The following is a 20191-nucleotide window of genomic DNA, read 5'->3' as shown; positions in this document are numbered from 1 at the left end:
CCACTTCTTTGTGTCTTCTTCAATTTCCTTCATAAGTTTTCTATAGTTTTCATCATACAGATCTCTTATATCTTTGGTTAGGTTTATTCCTAGGTATTTTATGTTTTTTTGTGCAATTGTGAATGGGATCAGTTTCTTGATTTCTCTTTCTGTTGCTTCATTGTTGGTGTATAAAAATGTAACCGATTTCTGTACATTGATTTTGTGTCCTGCAACTTTGCTGAATTCATGGATCAGTTCCAGTAGGCTTCTGGTGGAGTCTGTCAGGTTTTCTATGAAGAGTATCATGTCGTCTGCAAAAAGTGAAAGTTTGACTTCCTCTTTGCCAATTCTGATGCCTTTGATTTCCTTTTGTTGTCTGATGGCTGATGCTAGGACTTCCAGCACTTTGTTAAACAACGGTGGTGAGAGTGGACATCCCTGTAGTGTTCCTGATCTCAGGGGGAAAGCTCTCAGTTTTTCCCCATTGAGGATGATGTTAGCTGAGGGCTTCTCATAGATGACTTTTATGATGTTTAAGTAAGTTCCTTATATCCTAACTTTCTCGAGGATCTTTATTAAGAAGGGATGCTGTTATTTTGTCAAATGCTTTTTCTGCATCTATTGACAGGATCATATGGTTTTTATCTTTTCTTTTGTTGATGTGATGCATCACATTGATTGATTTGCAAATGTTGAACCAGCCCTGTAACCCTGGAATGAACCCCACTTAATCTTGGTGGATAATTCTTTTTATGTGCTGTTGAATTCGATTTGCAAGGATCTTGTTGAGGATTTTTACATCTGTACTCATCAAGGAAATTGGCCTGTAGTTCTCTTTTTTTGCTGGATCTTTGTCTGGCTTGGGAATCCAAGTGATGCTGGCTTCATAAAATGAGTCTGGAAGTTTTCCTTCGATTTCTATTTTTTGGAATAGCTTGAGAAGAATGGGTATTAATTCTGTTTTAAATGTCTGGTAGAATTCCCCAGGGAAGCCATCTGGCCCAGGGCTCTTATTTGTTGGGAAATTTTTGATAACTGATTCGATTTCCTCACTAGTTATGGGTGTCTTCAGATTCTCTATTTCTTCCCATGTGAATTTTGGTAGTGAGTGTGTGTTTAGGAATTTGTCCATTTCTTCTAAGTTGTCCAACTTGTATGCATATAATTTTTCATAGTATTCCCTGATAATTGCTTGTATTTCTGAGGGGTTGGTTGTATAAGTCCATTTTCATTCATGATTTTGTCTATTTGAGTGCTCTCTCTTTTCTTTTTGAGAAGCTTGGCTAGAGGTTTGTCAATTTTGTTTATTTTTTCAAAAAACCAACTCTTGGTTTCTTTGATCTGTTCAATTGTTTCTTTGGTTTCTATATTGTTTATTTCTGCCTTGATTTTTATTATTTCTCTTCTCCTACCGGGTTTGAGGTGCTGTTGTTGCTCTCCCTCTAGTTCCTTTAGGTGAGCTGTTAGATTTTGCACTTGTGCTTTTTCTAATTTCTTGAAATACCTGGAGTGCAATGTACTTTCCTCTTAACACTGCCTTTGCCGCATCCCATTGAGTTTGGATTGTTGTATTTTCATTTTCATTTGTTTCCATATATTTTTTAATTTTTTTCTCTACACCTGATTGGCCCATTCATTCTTTAGTAGGGTGATGTAACCTCCATGTTTTTGGAGGTTTTCCAGACTTCTTCCTGTGGTTGATTTCAAGTTTCATAGCATTGTGATCTGAAAGTGTGCATGGTATGATCTCAATTCTTTTATATTTATTGAGGGCTGCTTTATGTCCCAGTATGTGATCTATCTTGGAGAATGTCCCATGTGCACTTGAGAAGAAAGTGAATTCCATGGCCTCAGCATGTAGAGTTCTAAATATACCTGTCAAATCCATCTGGTCTAATGTGTCATTCAAGTCCATTGTGTCTTTAGTGATTTTCTGTCTAGCTGATCTACCCATTGCTGTAAGTGGAGTATTAAAGTCCCCTGCTATTAGCACATTCTTATCGATAAGAGTGTTTCTGTTTGTGATTAGTTGTTTTATATATTTAGGTTCTTCCATATTGGGTGCATAGACATTTATAATTGTTAGCGCTTCCTAATGGATAGATCCTGTAATTATTATATAATACCCTTCTTTATCCCTTGTTACTGCCTTTACTTTATTGTCCAGTTTTTCTGATATAAGTATAGCTACTCCAGCTTTCTTTTGACTTCCAGTAGCATGACAGATATTTCTCCATCCATTTACTTTCAATCTGAAGGTGTCCTCCAGTCTAAAATGAGTTTCTTGTAGACAGAATATAGATGGATTTTGTTTTTTTTATCCATTCTGCTACCGTATGTCTTTTGATTGGGGCATTTAGTCCATTTACAGATTTATTATTGAAAAATATGGGTCTAGAGTCATCATGTCCTTTGTGGGATTTATTCTTGTGGTGGTGTCTCTGGTATCTTGCGTTCCTTGCAACATTTCTCTCAGAGAGTCCCCCTGAGAATTTCTTGTAGGGCTGGGTTAGTGGTGACAAATTCTTTCAATTTTTGTTTATTTGGAAAGACTTTTATCTTTCCTTCTATTCTGAATGACAGGCTTGCTGGATAGAGGAATCTTGGCTGCATATTTTTTCTGTTCATCACATTGAAGGTCTCCTGCCATTCCTTTCTGACCTGCCAAATTTCAGTAGATAGATCTGTCACTACTCTGATAGGTTTCCCTTTGTATGTTAGGGCCCTTTTCTCCCTAGCTGCTTTCAGAATTCTCTATTTGTCCTTATATTTAGCCAGTTATGTCATGCAGAAGTTCGATTCAAGTTATGTCTAAGGGGAGTTCTCTGTGCCTCTTGGATTTCAACATCTGTTTCCTTCCCCAGATTGGGGAAGTTCTCTGCTATAATTTGTTCCAGGACTCCAGCACCTTTCCCTCTCTCTTCCTCTTTTGGGATTCCTATGATACAGATATTGTTGCATTTGACTGTATCACTGAGCTCTCAAACTCTTCTTTCATGTTCCTGGATCAGTTTGTCTCTTTTTTTGTCAGCTTCTTGTTTTTCTATAATGGTGTCTTCTAAATCACTTATTCTCTTTTCTGCCTCTTCAATCCGTGCGTTGGACACCTCCAGTTTATTATGTATTTCATTTATCGCATTTTTTAATTCATCAAGCCAATTTTTTTCTCCATGTTGTTTGTAGCCATAGTTTCTTTGATGTCCTCTATGCTTTTTGCAAGCCTAGCGATAAATTTTATGATTATTGTTCTAAAATCTTATTCAGTTATGCTTCTTATATCTGTTTTGAGCAGTTCATTAGCTGTCAATTCTTCTTGGAATTTCTTTGGAGGAGAGCTCTTTTGTTTTGTCATTTTGGTTAGCTTTCTGTCTCTTGTTAGTTTTAAAGACTTGTTATGCTCTCTGCACCTGTGAGTGCTGCTGTACCCAAGAAGACTCTCTGACTGTTCAGGGCCTATCTTTCAGAAAGTATTCTTTGAATGGTATCCCTTGGTCTCTCTTATTGAGACCTTAGTTATTTTATTTTCTTACTCGTAGTGGTATTTGGGACTCTCCACCATGTGTGCTTTGGCTTGTTTCTTGAGGTAGCTCTGGAGAAGACAAACACACAGGGAACAGAGGGACACAAACGCACAGACAAATCCAACAATCACGCTAACCGACAGGGAAAACTAAAAAGTAATGAGAAAAGATGGAGGAGGGAAGGCGAATGATAGAAAATAAAAATACATTAAAAAGTCAAAAAGAAGAAAAGAAAAGGAAGAAAGAAGAAAACCGACAGACAAAGATCGGTTTAAAGCATATAACCAGATTTACCAGCTACAATTAAATAGCCGGGTGTATGCAGTGCTGGTTGAAGAGGACAGAGAAAGAGATGATGGGGTGGAGATTAGGCAAATTTGGAAATAGAATGAACAGGCAGAAGGGATAAGCTTTTTTCAAAGAGCTAAAGGGTGGAATATGGTTGGAGAGGTGAGAGAAAGACGGTGGTGTTATCCAGAGAAACTATCTAGTTTGATTACACCTGAGAGGCTTTGTTATACCGCCATTAACAGTCCCGCTGGTCGCTGCTTCCCTGTTGCTGGGGGGTTGAGTGGAGGGTGGGGGAAGTGTTGCAGCCTCAGATCCACCGGGGTCAAGCAGCAATACAACCTGAGTGCATTTGGGGAACGTAGCAATTTCAGGTCCACAGAGTCCACGTCGCCTCACCCCACTGCACCTGCTTTACTTGCCACCGCCGCTTCAGCAGGCAACTTTTCACTCATGCAGCCGCCGCTTCACCGGGCGCTGGCGCTACTTCACCGGGTCGCCGCCACTGCCGCTCTAGTGGGCTGATGTCGCGCGCGCCACTGCCACTTCACCCGGCACCGGGACCACCTCCGCAGGTGTTGTTGCATGTTCAGCGGGCCACCACCGCCATGGATGGTGCCGGGCGCACGGCAGTTCAGTTTTTCCTGGCGCCTTCTGGGACCAGGGCACCTAGTTTAAAGTCAGCACCCCAGTCAGACCTAAAAAACACTGTCTTTCCAAGCGGAGGTTTTTCTCTTCTCCAGGGACAGTTCTATGAGCAATCTCAGCTTTTCTTTCCTTTCCCCTGGACTCGCAGCAGCTCGCCACCACTCACTGGATTATCACTCACCGCAGCTGCAGGCAAGCCGGGTTCCCTCCCCTCCCTCCGTATCTCTGGTCCCGTCCGCTTTTATCTTCCCCAGTTCGCACTCACGCACTTATGAGGTTTCCTTCCCAGAGTACTCTGTCTCTTTCTCTTCCCAAACTCCTGTGGCTCAGTGTCCTACGACTTCAGGCCTTCTCTGCACTGAGAGATGAGTGCAGGCGAAATGTACGATGCTCCCTACTTCTCCGCCATCTTGCCTTCTCATATGTCTAGATGTGGTGTTTTTTACCCAATATCTTTACCACTGTGGTCTCTACTAAAGCTAACATTTTCCTGTAGTTCTCAATACAAGACATCCCTGAGAGGTCAGAGAAAGAAAACTGTGTTAGTAACTAAAGTACACCTGCCATCTTTTTGCCTATCTGTGGAGAATCACTATCATTAGAAGGTCACACCACCCCCCTCACTTTTAAAAAAAATTTTTTGGGAGCACCTGAGTGGCTTAGTCAGTTAAGTGTCCAACTTAGGCTCAGGTCATGATCTCACAGTTTGTGAGTTTGAGCCCCACATCAGGCTCTGTGCTGACAGCTTAGAGCCTGGAGCCTGCTTCAGATTCTGTGTCTCTCTCTCTCTCTGCCCCTCCTCTGCTCACACTCTCTCTCAAAAATAAATAAAAACATTAAAAAAATTTTTTAATTTTTAACGTTTTTATTTATTATTGAGAGACAGAGAGAGACAGAACATGAGCATCGGAGGGGCAGAGAGAGGGGGAGACACAGAATCCAAAGAAGGCTCCAGGTTCTGAACTGTCAGCACAGAACCCTACACGGGGCTCAAACTCAAAAACCGTGAGATCATGATGTGAGCCGAAGTCAGACACTTAACTGACTGAGCTACCCAGGCACCCCTCTCACTCACTTTTTTCAAGACTTTGCTAGCAATCTGTCCTCAAATTGACCTTACCTCAATGCTCTTTTGCATATGCTAACATAGTGCAATATGGTGACTGCCTCTTTAATTCATCCTGGAGTTCAAGACTGAAAGCCATATAATTGTCAACATCTTGATGCAAAAGTCATATTTTGTTAATATGAAAATTCATTACTGTTCCCACACAGGACAGAGAAAGATTTTATAACAGCTAGGGGGAAAAAAAACATTGTATGATTTAAGAAAAAATAAAAATATACTGACATTTCCTTTTCACTTTGTACTAGTCTCTAAGTTGTACCCAGGAAACTCCACAGTGCTGATGTCATTACTTGAGCATCTGAGCATCTGGAAAATGGAAGCTCATTGTTTTTGGCAAATTTTTCCTATATGTTATAATATATGGCAGTTTTATATCTCGGAATTTAATTTCGTTGTAGATTGAGAGACACTGTCACTTTTTTTATCCTGATAAAAATATCAAGGCCATTTTTTAACACACTAAATATAGTTTTGAATTTAAATAGAGACCTCAGTTTGAATGGTGACTAACATAATTACTATGGGACAATATTTTATTTTTAGCAAGTATTTCAAGAGAAGAACTGTATCATCACTCAAAGAGATTTTGTAATTTGTTTTATACCTCAGATTAAAGAGCCACAATTTTGATGCCTCGATAGAAGATAAATGGAATGTTATTTTGAAATGCCAATTATAAAAAGAGCTCTCAGAGATGCATTGTAAATAACTAGATTCCCTAAAATTTATCAGTTTATAAATATTATTTGAGGATTATGTTGGCTCCATATGGCTTTTTGAGGGTTTGAATTTTCTCTGGAGTGTTAATGGAAAATGCAAAAAGATTTATATAATGCATATGCATTATATAAAGTTGTAAGTAAAAAGGCAATGCAGCCCCATATTTCCTCTCCCGGACTTTCTGATCTAGATATGTATACAATGTCAGTTCTGCTACTGACTACTGGGCTACTGTGGAGAAGTTACCAAATCTGTTGAAGCCTTGGTTTTCTCATCTGTATAATGGGGAAGGTCTTAATTAAATAACATACACACAGCATTTGACACAATGGCTGGCATGTCTCAAGCACTTAATAAACAATAGCTGCTATTGTTAGTTTCATTAACCACCAGAGATACTGGGATGCACAATGGAAACAATATTCCTTCTTTTTAAGTTTTTATTTATTTATTTTGAGAGAGAGAGAGCATGCATGTACAAGCAGGGGAGAGGCAGAGAGAGAGAGAATCTCAAGCAAGCTCAGTGCTGCCAGCACAGAGCCCATCATGGGGCTTGATCCCATGAACCATGAAATCATGACCTGAGCTAAGATCAAGAGTTGGATGTCCAACCGACTAAGCGACCCCAGCGCACCTGGAAACTATATTCTTAAAGCCATCTCATGCTGCTTTCTCTTCATAAAATGCCCTTCCCGGACAATGACAAATGATAGCCCAACCAGACTTCCAGGTACACCCTGAATGTCATTTTCTCCAAGAAGCCTTCTCCTCAATTACATGTGAACATTTACTCTCTTTCATGCCCAAAGTACATCATTTGCCTAAAATAAAATGCCAAAATACACAAAGGAACTGTTAAGAGTCCTTTGTGTTCTTACCTCTTTAGGGGCAGGGTTTCTGTTTTACTCATCTTAGCATTCCCCATCCTTTTAGCCCCTAATGTCAAATAGGAGAGAAAAATGGATGAATGTGGACAACTAAAATTCCAAGCAGCATATGACATATGCAGAGAAAGGAGTGTAAACAAAACTGCTAATGTTCAGAAGAGGGAGGGGTGGTGATCTGTGGTTGGTTGTATATGAAAACATAATTTGTCTGGAGGAAGTAGCTTTTAAGTTGTTCAAAAGGCTCAAGAGGCGTTCAAAGGAGAAAAAAGGAATGAAGGCAAGTTCATGAAGAAACAAGTGAACCAAGAAGAATAAGTCAGTTTGATTGGAGCACGCTGAGTGTGTGACTGGTGGGAGATAATTCCAGAAAGGGAGAAGCATCATAACTATGGAGAACCCTATACAACAGGCAACTAATGCTGGATTTTATCTGGGCGTCAGTGGGGACTTGCCAAAGCTGTGAGAGGAGGAAGTGACACAGAGAAGAAATGCCACTGCTCCCATCACAACCCGTTAGTTCTGGACTCATCAACACTCAGATAACTCTGCTTATTATCTCCAAAGTATCTGTCTCATGTCTCTCTCTTCAAGATACCCAACCATGCCATATACTAAGTCTTGAAAGTGTGTAAAGCTAGCAGTCATCTATAGCTCTTGTCTCTGTAATAGAGAGTAAGTTTCTGCCCTTCTGGTTAAGAGCATGTGTTTGGGAGGCAAAAGTCCTGAATTCAAATCTTAGTTCTGCCAGGTACTAAAGAGTGATCTCAAGAAATTACTTAACCACTCAAAGTCATAGTTTCCTTACCTCTCAAATTAGGTAATCATCATATTAACTCATGGGGGCACTGTGAAGTTTTTTTTTCCTTAATGTTTATTTATCTTTGAGAGAGAGAGAGAGAGAGAGAGAGAGAGCAATCAGGTTGGGGAGGGACAAAGAGAGAGACACACACACAGAATCCAAAGCAGGCTCCAGGGTCTGAGCTGTCAGCACAGAGTCTGATGCAGAGTTCGAACTCACAAGCCATGAGATCATGACCTGAGCCAAAGTCAGATGCTTAACTGAGTTACCCAAGCAGGGGACACTGTGAAATGTAAATGCCACACATGTAAAGTACTTAGAAGGGATCATGGAAACAGCTCATATGACACTATGGCTCTTCATTGCTCCAACTCATCTATCCAGTTCTTTAAATTCCTTATTTTCTTTGGTCTCCAACTTTTAACACTGTTTCTTCTTCTCCCATATGTTCAGCAATCTGATTGGGCTCCCTTCTCTATTATCAGGGACGTCTCAAGAAAGGTTGATCCTCTCAAAGGACTCAAGCCTGAAAAGAGTATAATAAAGGAACTACTTACAAGATATGGACTGAGTTAAGAAACCAAAGATGGTGGAGCACCAATGAATGGTAAATCATGATCAACTTTAGGTTTAAAATGCAGGAAGGACAGAGGTGTCACTGGAGCTAGGTGGGAGCTAGAGATGTGGTCTGAGAGGAAAGCAGCCTCCCTAGAACAGCAGTAGGAGAAGGAGGGAGCAGTGTGTGCACAAGTGAATAATCCACCCTCTTTCTCCTCCTTCCCTCTAGTCTTTTGCCAGTGACTCCCATTGGCTGAACCCAAATGGAAGCAAAATAATAACAGAGCCAGGTGATGGATGTAGTCAACAGACGTCAGTTTTACGGGGGCAAAAGCAGGGCAGAGGAGGAGAGAGAACAGATGGTAGAGTTGGGCTGAGGCAAAATGTGCTGTTGTTTTTTGTATACGTGGGAGAAGCATGGGAAGGAACGGAAACATCTCAATGAAGAATCTCATTGCCCCCATGACAGGTGAATGAAATGAGACTCAGAAGTAGTGAATTGCCAAAGTTTCCACCTAGAAAAAGGAACCAGATTCAGATCCTTAAATGGTGCGTCAGGCCTATGCTATTTCCCAATATGCTGCGTGGGTCTACTCAGAGTGATGGCTGAAATTATCTTGGTCTCACTAAATAATTTCTGCCCTGAGATAAACCAAGGGTAGGGAATCATATCTTGTTTTCTGCCCCTACTTTAGTCCCCTATAAATACATTCATTGTGGTTTTCTGATCATTTCTCAGAGAGGGTTTCTTAAAAGACTGACTTTGAAAGATGACAATAACCAAACTGGATCCCCTCCTTTTTATAGAGAGGGAAGATTATATCTAAGATATGAAGGCATCTGAAAGAGGAGGGGGAGGAAGGAAAGAAAGAGGGAGGGAGGAAAGATGGAAGGAGAGAGAGAGAGGAGGAGAGGGGAAGGTAAGGCAACAGAGAATGGGAGAGGTAGGGATAGAAGTTTTGTAAAATCAGTTTGAGGAGCATAATTTGTAACAGCTGAAAACTGGAGACTAACCAACTGCATATTAACAACCAGAGAATAAAAAAACAAATTGTGAAATGTCTGTGTAATAGAATATTATACAGGAAGGGAACTGAAACTGCACACAACAAAACGAATGAAACTCCTAGATCTAGTATTAAGAGGAAGAAGTCATATTCCATTCATCCAAGATCTCAAATGCAGGTAAAATAATCTATGGTGTTAGAAAATAGAATTGTGGTTATTTAGGGTCTGAGAAATGACTGGAAAAGGGGTTTCTGGGTTATTAATAATTTTTTGTTTTTGTATATTTGTTTTTGTTTGTTTAATCTGGGGGTGGTTGTACAGGTGTGTTCATTTTGTGAAAATTTGTTTAGCTTCTTTCCCCTTATGATTTTTGCTCTTTTCTGTATGCACAGACATGCAGTTGAGGTAACTAGCTGTGTTAGTCAGTTTGCTGCAGTAAAAATCAACCTCCCCAAGTCTCTGTGGCTTACAATTATCTCTCTGTGTTAGGCAGAATTCTACAAAGGCCTCCATGCTCTCTATCCTTTGGTGTTACTCCTGTGATTCTATTATGTTACATGGCAAAGGGATTTTGCAAATGTAATTAAGTTGATTAATCAGTTGACTTTAAGAGAAGATTATCTGGGTGAACCTAACCTAATCACATGCACCCTTTAAAAGCTAAGAGTTCTTTCCAGCTGCTGGTCAGAGATCTGCCAGGGAAGGGAGATTCAATGTGTCACCGCTGGCTTGAATATGGAAGAGCCACACTCAAGAGACCTAGGAACTGAAAGCAACCCTTCACTGATAGCCAGCAAGAAAATAACTCTTCAGTCCTACAACCACAAGAACATAAATTCTGCAAATGATGAGTGGACTCAGAAGAGAACTCCAAATGCCAAATGAGAATGGCAGCTGACACTCTGATATCAGTCCAGTGAGACCCTGAGCAGGGTATCTAATAGGGCCACACCCATATATCTGACCTACAGAAATTATGAGATAAATATATTTGTAGTTTGAAGCTGCTAAGTTTATGGTAGTTTATAATTCAGCAATAGAAAATTAATGCACACTTGCTCACAGTTTGGCAGCTTTGTGTTTGAAGCTGTTGAGATTCTGTACAGCTTTGCTCCACATGTCTTCACATTCTGACCCATATTGAAGGAGCTTCCCTATTTGGGACACTCTAGGACAAAGGGTAAAGAGCAAATGAGCTGACAAAACACCATGATGGCTCACATCTGTTCACACTTCAGTGGCCAAACCAGGTCACACAGCCATGCCTAAAGGCAATGGGGAAGGGTGTGTCATCTTATAGAAATGGAGAGATTGAGTAATCTTGAAAAATAATACAATCCACCACCATGGAACATTATAACTCTGGCCTAATAAGAAATAGCAAAGTTTTGGTGGTCAGGAAGACCTGAGTAGGAATTTTGGTAATCACCTTACTGGCTGTGTGAAATTAGGACATTTCCTAATTTCTCTGAGCTTCAGTCTTTTAAATGGTGTGATTCTCTTACAGAATTGGTATTAATGTTAAATATACCAGTATAATGTCTAAGAGATATTCTAATATATGTTGATAAATATTAACCTCAGACTCTTTTCTCAAGGACTAACAGAATGTAATTCTTCCAAAGGGAAAAGTCAGGGAATGGAAGCCACATCTAAACATACTCCCTTTTCCTCATTTTCCTAATATAACTAATGCAGAACCCCAAATGCATAATTCCTTTATGTGCTGTTATCTCTTTGAACACTGTAGTAATAAATAATTTATAGTAAAGGGGATATGATATTACTCTTCTGAATGGGATTATTAAATACAATCAATATCAGATGTGGAATTACTTTGTAATTACATTTTTAAATTGATGATTCACTTGAATATCTATTTTTGGTTTGTGAAAATGTTATCATAAAGTCATAATGATTGCAGCTGAAAATCTGGGCAAGTCAAACAATCAATAAATACTTTGTCCTCAGACTATTTTATTTGGGCCTTCTTTTACCTGCCCTGATGGTTTTAAAGACTATTTCAGATTTCTAGTTCATAAATATTTGTGACTTTAAAAAAATGTTTATTTTTGAAAGAGAGACAAAGCGTGAACAGGGGAGGAACAGACAGAGAGGGAGACACAGAATCCGAAGGAAGGTCCAGGCCCTGAGCTGTCAGCACAGAATCCAACTGGGGGCATGAACCCATGAACAGAGAGACCAACGCGGGGCTTGAACCCATGAACAGTGAGATCATGACCTGAGCCGAGATTGGACACCCAACCAACTGAGCCACCCAGATGCCCCAATATTTGTCACTTTTAAAGTAACTATTATTAGTTGTTATTGTTCAAGCCTCAATCCACAATTTAGGGTTTTAATTTTTTTCTTATTACACAAAAAAATAACCACTTCTCTCTCGATCTCTGTTTCTCTGTCTCTGTCTCTCTTTCCTTCTCTCTCTCTCTCTCTCTCACACACACACACACACACACACACATATCATGAAGTCAGTACATTTTCATCAGAAAAAGGAATACAAGTAAATCACTCCAAAAAACCCACTAAAACTTATGAGCTGAAGATAGTGGCAGTCAATATTTTGGTGTGTAATCTTCCATTTTTTTTCCAGAATATTTAGATAGTTACATAGATAGATAACATATGTTGGCATTTCTATATATTTACATTTATTTCTTTCACAAAAATGGGATGACATACACTATTTTATAACCTGTTTTTTCATATAGTTATATGCATATATTCCACTGTCTTAATGATTTCATTTAATAATTCTATGTATATTTTTCAGTCAGTACTTTATTATTGGATATTTAGGTTATTTGTCAATTTACTATATTCCAGCCTCTTAAACAGAACTTCCACTAGCCCATACATATGAATTAGAGGAAGCCAGTGTGTAGGGCTTGGTGGCCAAGGCACTAGCTGGATTTTGGCACTATTCACCCCAACTTCCCCCTTTGATCAGATCCCAAAGACTGTAGCTCTGCTCTTAAATATCAAAATATATACTAGAAATGTTAAAGAACAATAAGCATAGAATCTCTCTCAGAATGAATGAGCCTCTGTTGAAATCTCCAGCCATTTATATTATCAAGAGTTGCCAGATGATATACAAAAGTGTCTGCATCTTGGTTTATAAATTGCCCTTTCCACAATTTGTCTTTATTGACTGGTTAATTCTTTGTGAAAGGGCATCACAACTGATTAAAGTGCTATAGATTTTACAGTTCAGAGGCACATGGTGTACTGTTTGCCGTGTCATCACAAAGGTGCCCCTGTGATTAAAGCACTTGGGTACTGTTTTTTCTCCCACAACAAAATTTTAAAAAGGCAGCCTTGTGTTCTGACTCTTCTTTTGCTTCAGACCAAGAAAATGATTGCTTATAAAGTCCCCAAAAGAACGGCTAACAATGACTTTTGAAAGCTCTGAATGAAGCTATTGTTATAGAAATATGACTGCTTTTATGTGGAAAACAATTACATTATCTATCTATCTATCTATCTATCTATCTATCTATCTATCTATTTATCACATATAAGGAATTCAATGAATGTTTCCATTGGCTTCTGTTAAGAAGTCCTTTGGGGAGACTGGAAGGCCAATTACTAGGAGCTGTTGGACACTGACCTCTAACTTGAGCCCCTGGTCCTAGCCTTCTGTTGTCTCTCTCTGGGCTCCAACTGCTGTTCGTCAGATGAATATTCTATTGTTGGCCTTTTCAGAGAGGAACTGTTAAAGGAAAAAGGAAGATTATTTGCAAGTGATTATGAAAATGTTCCAACAAAAAATGAAATGAAGTAATTAGCTTCCTTTTGCAGCCACTGACCAATCATGGGTAAAGCCACCCTCCTCTTTACCCCAGGTGGGGATGGGAGGTGGCAGTACCTGTAAATTTATGCTAAGATATTTCTCATCTTATTAACCTTTTAAAATGGAGGCCACTTCCTGAATGGGAAAACTATATAAAATAACAAGCTATTTAGTTCCTAAGAGAACTAAAAAATTTTAACATTTATATGATATACCCCTTTAAAAGTAAGAAGCTGAGAGATCTGTGGGATTGTGTTAGCAGACTGTTCATTTTTGCTGTATGTAAAATGGCCCAGAATAAAGTGCAAGAGACACCATATCACCTCCCTATTCAGGTGAGCCTAAGTAAGGTCTGACAGGAATCTCAAAGCTATGAGAAAAAGCTTCTTGAACTTGATCTGCGCTGTATTATTTTGGAAAATGAGGGAAAATCATGGGTTGTCTTTCTCATAGATAATTTGACATTGTGGACTACTGGAAAATATGAATGGGAAAATGGACAACTGGAAAATGTATATGGCAGGAGGATAAAAAAGGAATATCTAGACCTGACCCTAGTTAGCTACAAGTTAGCAGATAGCTTTGTCCAAGACATGGATAATGACATGGCTGCTATATGGAATGAGGTTTCTTCATTTTCACCTTGAGGAGAGACTTGAAGTAAGGAAGTGGGTGGGTTTGCTGGAGGCCTGGAAGTGCTTCTGTGAAAATGGATACCACCAGTGATGGAAAATAGTGGTTAACTTCCAGGGCTACCATAAGAACCAACCAAAGGGTTTATTTAAAGAATGGAAGTAGTTAGATGTAGAGGACGAGAGTTAGGAAGAATGAGAAGGCAAAAGAAAAAGCAGAAAAGATAAAAGCTTTACACTTTGAGATCTTTCTTAAAGCCCCTGGCTTCTTACCTTTCTACTTTTCTGTCTCAGGTCTAACACTCTAAATAACACTACCCCTAGGAAGCCTTCTGTTCCCAGCCTGAGTGAGATGTCCTCATCTGGGTCCTTGGACTCTCAGTGTCCACCCGTCACCACAAAGGTCTGCAGTGGCCTACATTTGCTTGTCTGTCTATATGGTAGACACTGAGCCTCATTAATTCAGTACAACATACCCTCTTTCCTCTCTACTGTGGTCTTAGCACCTAGAGCAATGCTTGGTACATAGTCAATGTTCAAAAGTATGTTGAATGAATAAATTGCAGGGGAGGGGGTAGAGAAGTCATGGCAGAAAGAAGAGTCTGATCAGACAGGAGCAGATTCCTGGGATGGCCAAGGTCCACAGGTAGAGAATTGGTACAGTTTGGAGATTTAAAGAAGCACCACAGAGTGTGAGACAGTGGCAAAGATGGGACCTGAGGGGCAAATGAGGTTGATCATAAAGAGCTCTCAAGTCATGTGAAAGAGATTAGAATTAATGCTGAGGGTAGCATGGAGACATTCACAGGAAAGTTGGGAAGTGATGTTATTCAATTCTTCAATTTGTGTGTTTGGAAAGAGGAAGTGTGCTGCAGCCTGGAGGCAGGGATCCCATTTAGAAGACAGTTGCAGACCTATGGGAGATGTCACCATGTGTTGACCCGTAGAGTGTGGAAGGAATGGAGAAATGGATTGATTTAAGAAATATTTCAAAGGTAGAGTTGACAGAGTTTTGATATAGATAGAAAATAAGTATTAAAAAAGGAGATGTTAAGATTGATAGTTATATTTTAAGATTGATGGCTTGAGTAAATAGATACTGACCGGTGCAAGTAGGAAGAGTATTTTTGCACTTTTGTAAAATCACTTTCAGGCAGGTTAAAGTCAATGTGCCTGTGAACATCTGGAGGCAGTTAAATATGCACATCTTGAGAGCTCAGATTAATAATGGAGATGGAGACACAGATTTTGTGATCATGGGCAGAGGTGGTAATTAAAGCCAGGTAAATTGATGAGGTTGCTTAGAGGAGTGTTTAAAGGGAGGAGAGAAGAAGACTCAGGACTCTCAAGAACAGATACCTTTTTTTTTTTTTTTAAAGGACAGAAGAAAGGAACCTGAAAAGAATAGTACAACCAAGCAGACTGAGAGATGGAGATGCCACAGAAGCAGAGGAGAGAATTCATTTCAAATAGAAATAGTGGTCTAAACACCAAAGTCTAGAAGAAGTTAGGTTGACAGCTGAGACAGTGTCCATTAAATCCATTACCTTGATAAGAATGGCTTCAGTAAAAGTCTGGGGACAGAAGCCATATTACACTGGGTTGAGAAGTCAACAGGAGACAAGAGTGTGACTACAGTGAGGATGGACAAATATTTCAAGAAGTTTGATTGTAATGGGGCAAGTACTCACAATTTTCAAAGCTCTTAAAAATTCAGTCCTCATGGAAAGAAATAACTGGCAACTAGCTGTGGCCTAAGGAAGCTCAAAGAGCAAAAGAGACCCCCAGGAGCTGTGGATAATTCCAAAACCTTGGAGGTGGTAGTCTCACTCACAGAAGACAGAAGAAAGTGAATTTGATGGGAAAGTTCCATTTTAAAGTCTGATATGGTGTTTTGCCAAGTGAAAATACACAAAAGGAGTGGAATTGACAAAGCGCTCTGGCTGACATGAACATCTCAGGACTTCTATGCAGTAGTGGCAGCTAAGACTGTCCACAGGTATAAGACTCCCAGAGGAACAATGTGAACAAGAAGAACAGACAAGGACAGTCTGACACAATAGTCCACTGATATTTGTCACCTCGGACCCAGGTGCTTTTCCTAACTGGACAACTGGATGAGGGCAGTCAAGTTGTCATGTTTATGCAGATTTTTAAACCTTTCCTAAATGATTATGAGTATAGACAAATTTAAAGTTTTGATTATCAAAGACAAGTTAACACCTCCACCTCCAGGCTATGTACTGTATAATACTCTTGACTTTACAACCTAAAATTCATTCAGGAAAATTTATTTAGATACCTTTGGCATTTTCTGTATTACATAATTGCTAAGAACAATGTATTTCCCAACATAAACTACATTTTCAATAATAAGTAAAATTATGAGAGATACAAATATACAGTTCAGGATCTCTGTGAATGAATGCTGAATGGTGTCATATGCTTGAGCAACAGCCAGAACGTGGGTGACTGATGCTTAGAAGACATGGAGCACTTTGTTAGGAAGTGGAACTAAAAAGGTGGGTGGAAGTCAGATCATTTCAAGTCTTCAATATTTTGCTAAGTTTCATTCTGCAGACAAGCGAGAAATCACTGAGTTATTGTGGGCAGGGGAGGGAGGCTTTGATCTGAGTTTTAAGAAGGTAATTCTGGTAATTAGTAGGCTCCTAAGACATATTTGCAGATGAGAAATGATGAAATGATGACTGAAGCCTATGCGGTCAGAGAAAAGGTACCATTACTGTTTGGAAGATAATGGGAGATAACATGGAAGTCCTCTCATTCAGTGAAATTAGGGACCGAATTTGATCACTTATTTGCAAAGCTTATCAAATCAGAGAATAATAAACAAAAGATATTTACCTTGGGTATTATATTGTAACTTAAGATGCATATGAGTACATTCATCTAGCGATGCCAAGGCCCCTTCTTTGAGTACAGGTCTGACAAATGGAGTATTGTATCAGTTTTGCTGCATGAACCACACCCATGTTTCTGCTTCTTTAAATTGCAGCAAAAGGCATTTGGAGTGCAGAATCTTAAAGAAGTTTTTACGAGAGTTTCCTCCAAACATTTTGGGCTCCCCTCTCCATACTTATTTGGATTATAAGACTCTCATCAAGTCTTTCCAAAGCTTTCAACTCAATTTTCATAGAACAGTTCTCTTTCACACTCCTATCTCATTACTTTACCTAGTATTTTATTAAATATTGTAACATAATAAAAAGTAAAATGGCATTGACCCAGCTTGAGAACAAAATACAACTGTTTCTTGGTAAATGTGCAACTGAATTGAGGAGCAGGAAAGTTCAACATTCCAGGCAACTTCTTACTAGTCTCCAGTGATGAGTATGTGTAAGAGAATTGAAGAGTGTCATTATGACATGATATGGCTAGCAGAGCTTCTACTGTGATGATCTGAGCTGGGGCTACAGCAATGGAAAATGAGAGGAGAACAAATTGAAAAGGCATCAAGACACTAGCTTTGGAAATAAACAGGCTTGAGTTCAAATTCTGACTTCATCATTGAGTAAGCATCCAAGTTTCTGTTTTCTTACATGTAAAATCAAATTAAGCAGAATATATTGAAAATCCACCTAATGCACTTAGCAATGTGCCTGACAAAAGTAAATAATATGGTATTAAGTCAATAGAATTTGATGTTGAATTAAGGAAAGTAAAGAGTCAAAGATGACTCCCTATTGTCTACCTTGGCTGAGTAAAAGATAATAATACCACTAACTGAAACACAAGAGGAGAAATAGGTTTGGTAGATAATGTAATAATGTTAGTTTTGGATGTATTGAGTTTCCTGGTATGATATCCATATTGAGGTGACTAGGAGGCACCTGGAGATATTATTCTGGCTTTCAGTGAGAGGTTTTGGTTAGTGATATTAACTTGAAGTCATAAATACAGAATAACAAATGAAGCTATGAAATGGATAGGTTTGGTCACAAAGGGAGTGAGGACATGGTAGGTTGGTTGGGGAAAATACACAATCAGACATGAGGCAAAATCCAAGATACGAGAGAAACCAGCTGGGGTAGTGAGGCAATAGTGGCATGTCCACCTGTGTCCAAGAAACACAGGCATGGTTTCAATGATTAGATGAGTTCTAGATGAGGCCTCCAGCTTATTCGGCCCCTAGTCTAGTTCCGTATCCAGTCTCCCTTCACATCCACTTTCTGCTCAGATACTAAGCTGATCTTTTTTTTTTTTTTCTTTATGCTTGTTTGGTTATTTACTTATTTAGAGAGAGAGTGAATGGGAAAGGGCACAGAGAGAGGGAAAGAGAGAGTCCCAAGCAGGCTCCAAGCTGTCAGCACAGAGCCTAACAAAACATGAGATCATGACCTGAGCAGAAATGAAGAGTCAGATGCTTAACCACTGACCCACCAAGGCACCCCAAGGCTGGTCTTTAAACCATCAAATCCATCACATTACACTCATGTTGAAAAGCAAAAAAAAAAAAAAAAAAAAAAGAAAGAAAGAAATAGTGGAATGTAGAAAAAATATTGAGATTGCTTTCTAAACTTGACACAAAGAGCAGGGAAGAAAAAAGGATGACCTCTATTTGGAAGGATTATGATTCAAGTGGAATTATCAGAGGAAAGCCAAATTTCAGTCAGTTGTATCTTTATTTTCTCAATAAAAATTTAATTAGAAAATATGAGAGGAGGAGCCAAGATGGCAGAAGAGCATGGAAGTCTCTTTTTTGTCTTGTGTACATGAAATACAGACAGATCAACACTAAACCATCCTGCACACCTAGAAACTGATTTGAGGAATAACAATAATCTGCACAACCTGAACTGCAGAACTCAGCAGGTATGCTGCATGGAGAGGTGAACTGGGGGAGAGAGGAGATGCGGAGGACAGGCAGCTGTTTTTGCTTGCAGAGAGGAAGGGGACGGGGTGGGGAGGTGGAAGTGGAGAGTACAAGAAAAGCACCCCCCGAAGAAGCAGCTGGAGAGAAGNGGGGGGGGGGGGGGGGGGGGGGGGGGGGGGGGGGGGGGGAGGTGGAAACAGCCGCAGCGACTGATCGAAGAAGGGAGAAAGGAAAGAGGGTTTAAATTCCATTTAGACTCTACGAACAGGGGGAACACAGAGTCTGAAACTCCACAGCTCAAAATACCTGGTGCGAAAGGCGAAGTCCCAGGAGAAGCGTGGGTCCGGGAGCTCCTCGGGCTACACGAGATTTTCCACAATCCCGGAAATGCTGCTGCTGAGTGATCGGTGAAATTTTTCTGGGTCAGGCTGACACCCAGCCGCGAGTATCTGGACATAGGCAGCAGCAAGGTTTTGCTAGCATTCCTGGGTGCAGCCGGCACCCAGCCACTGCTTGGTGAGACCCGCCCCCAGAGAGTCTGCGGGGAACAAAGCCTCAGTCCCTCCAAAGTGAGCAGTCAAGAAATACAGCCATATCTCAGATAAAACTCAGGACGGAGGTGCTGCCTGGCAACCTGACGGCTGGTTACGGACAGTGCAAAAGTGGGGAGTGGACTGAAACTGAAGACAAAGGAGGGTGCGGGATTGCTGATAGGGGAAAGCACAGAGGTCGGATTCTAGCCTGGATATCTGAGTGACGCCATTTTCACCCCAACCGCGCGTGCGCATACACACCTCGTGCGCCACAACAATCCACCCTAGTAAGCTAAGCAGCGCCATCTAGTGGAGAACGGAGCCATTACGCTAAGCCCCGCCCATCTGGGTCAACTGCGCTTTTCAGGAACAGCACAAATCTCTTCTCCTGGTTAGTTTAAGGACCCTGAAGGGCTTCCTAGTTTGACTTCAGGGGAAAATGATGTAATAACAATCATATCTTGATCTGTTTGCTGGCCCATCTATTCAATTTTATTTTTTATTCTTTTTTGTTTCTTGTCTTTTACTTGAATACAGAAAGATAATTAAAAATTGTGATTTTAAAGTTTTTATTAAACATATTTTCCTTTTATTTTTTGACTAAACTTTTTACTTTTTTTTGCAAATTTTCAAATTCTATTGTACTTCCATAATTTCAAGTTATTCTATTTCATCATATTATTTTTTCAAATTTTCAAAATTTTTGTCTGTTTGTTTTTGTTTTTGTTTTGTTTCTCTTTTTCCTTTTTTCCTTTTTTCTCTAACCAGTCAAGCTCCTTTCAATAACCAGACCAAAACACACTTAGGACCTACCATCACGTATTTGATTTTGTAT

At 39.8% G+C, this 20191-nt stretch overlaps 1 protein-coding gene across 1 annotated transcript in view; it reads right to left on the bottom strand.

The window, feature by feature from the left end:
- Positions 1-19571, bottom strand: part of LMNTD1 (lamin tail domain containing 1) — a 160121-nt gene extending 140550 nt beyond the window's left edge. The window contains exons 1-2 of the mRNA XM_039240850.1: positions 19130-19571; positions 13175-13276 (exon numbers count right to left, since the gene is read on the bottom strand). The gene's annotated coding sequence lies outside the window, so the exon portion shown is untranslated. The remainder of the gene's footprint in view (positions 1-13174; positions 13277-19129) is intronic.
- Between the last annotated feature and the right edge of the window lie 620 nt (positions 19572-20191).

This window comes from Hyaena hyaena, unplaced genomic scaffold, assembly GCF_003009895.1.
Source record: "Hyaena hyaena isolate Hyena2069 unplaced genomic scaffold, ASM300989v1 scaffold_182, whole genome shotgun sequence".
NCBI lineage: Eukaryota > Metazoa > Chordata > Mammalia > Carnivora > Hyaenidae > Hyaena > Hyaena hyaena.
The sequence above is the reverse complement of the archived record's forward strand: the minus strand, read 5'-3'. Positions and strand labels throughout refer to the sequence as shown.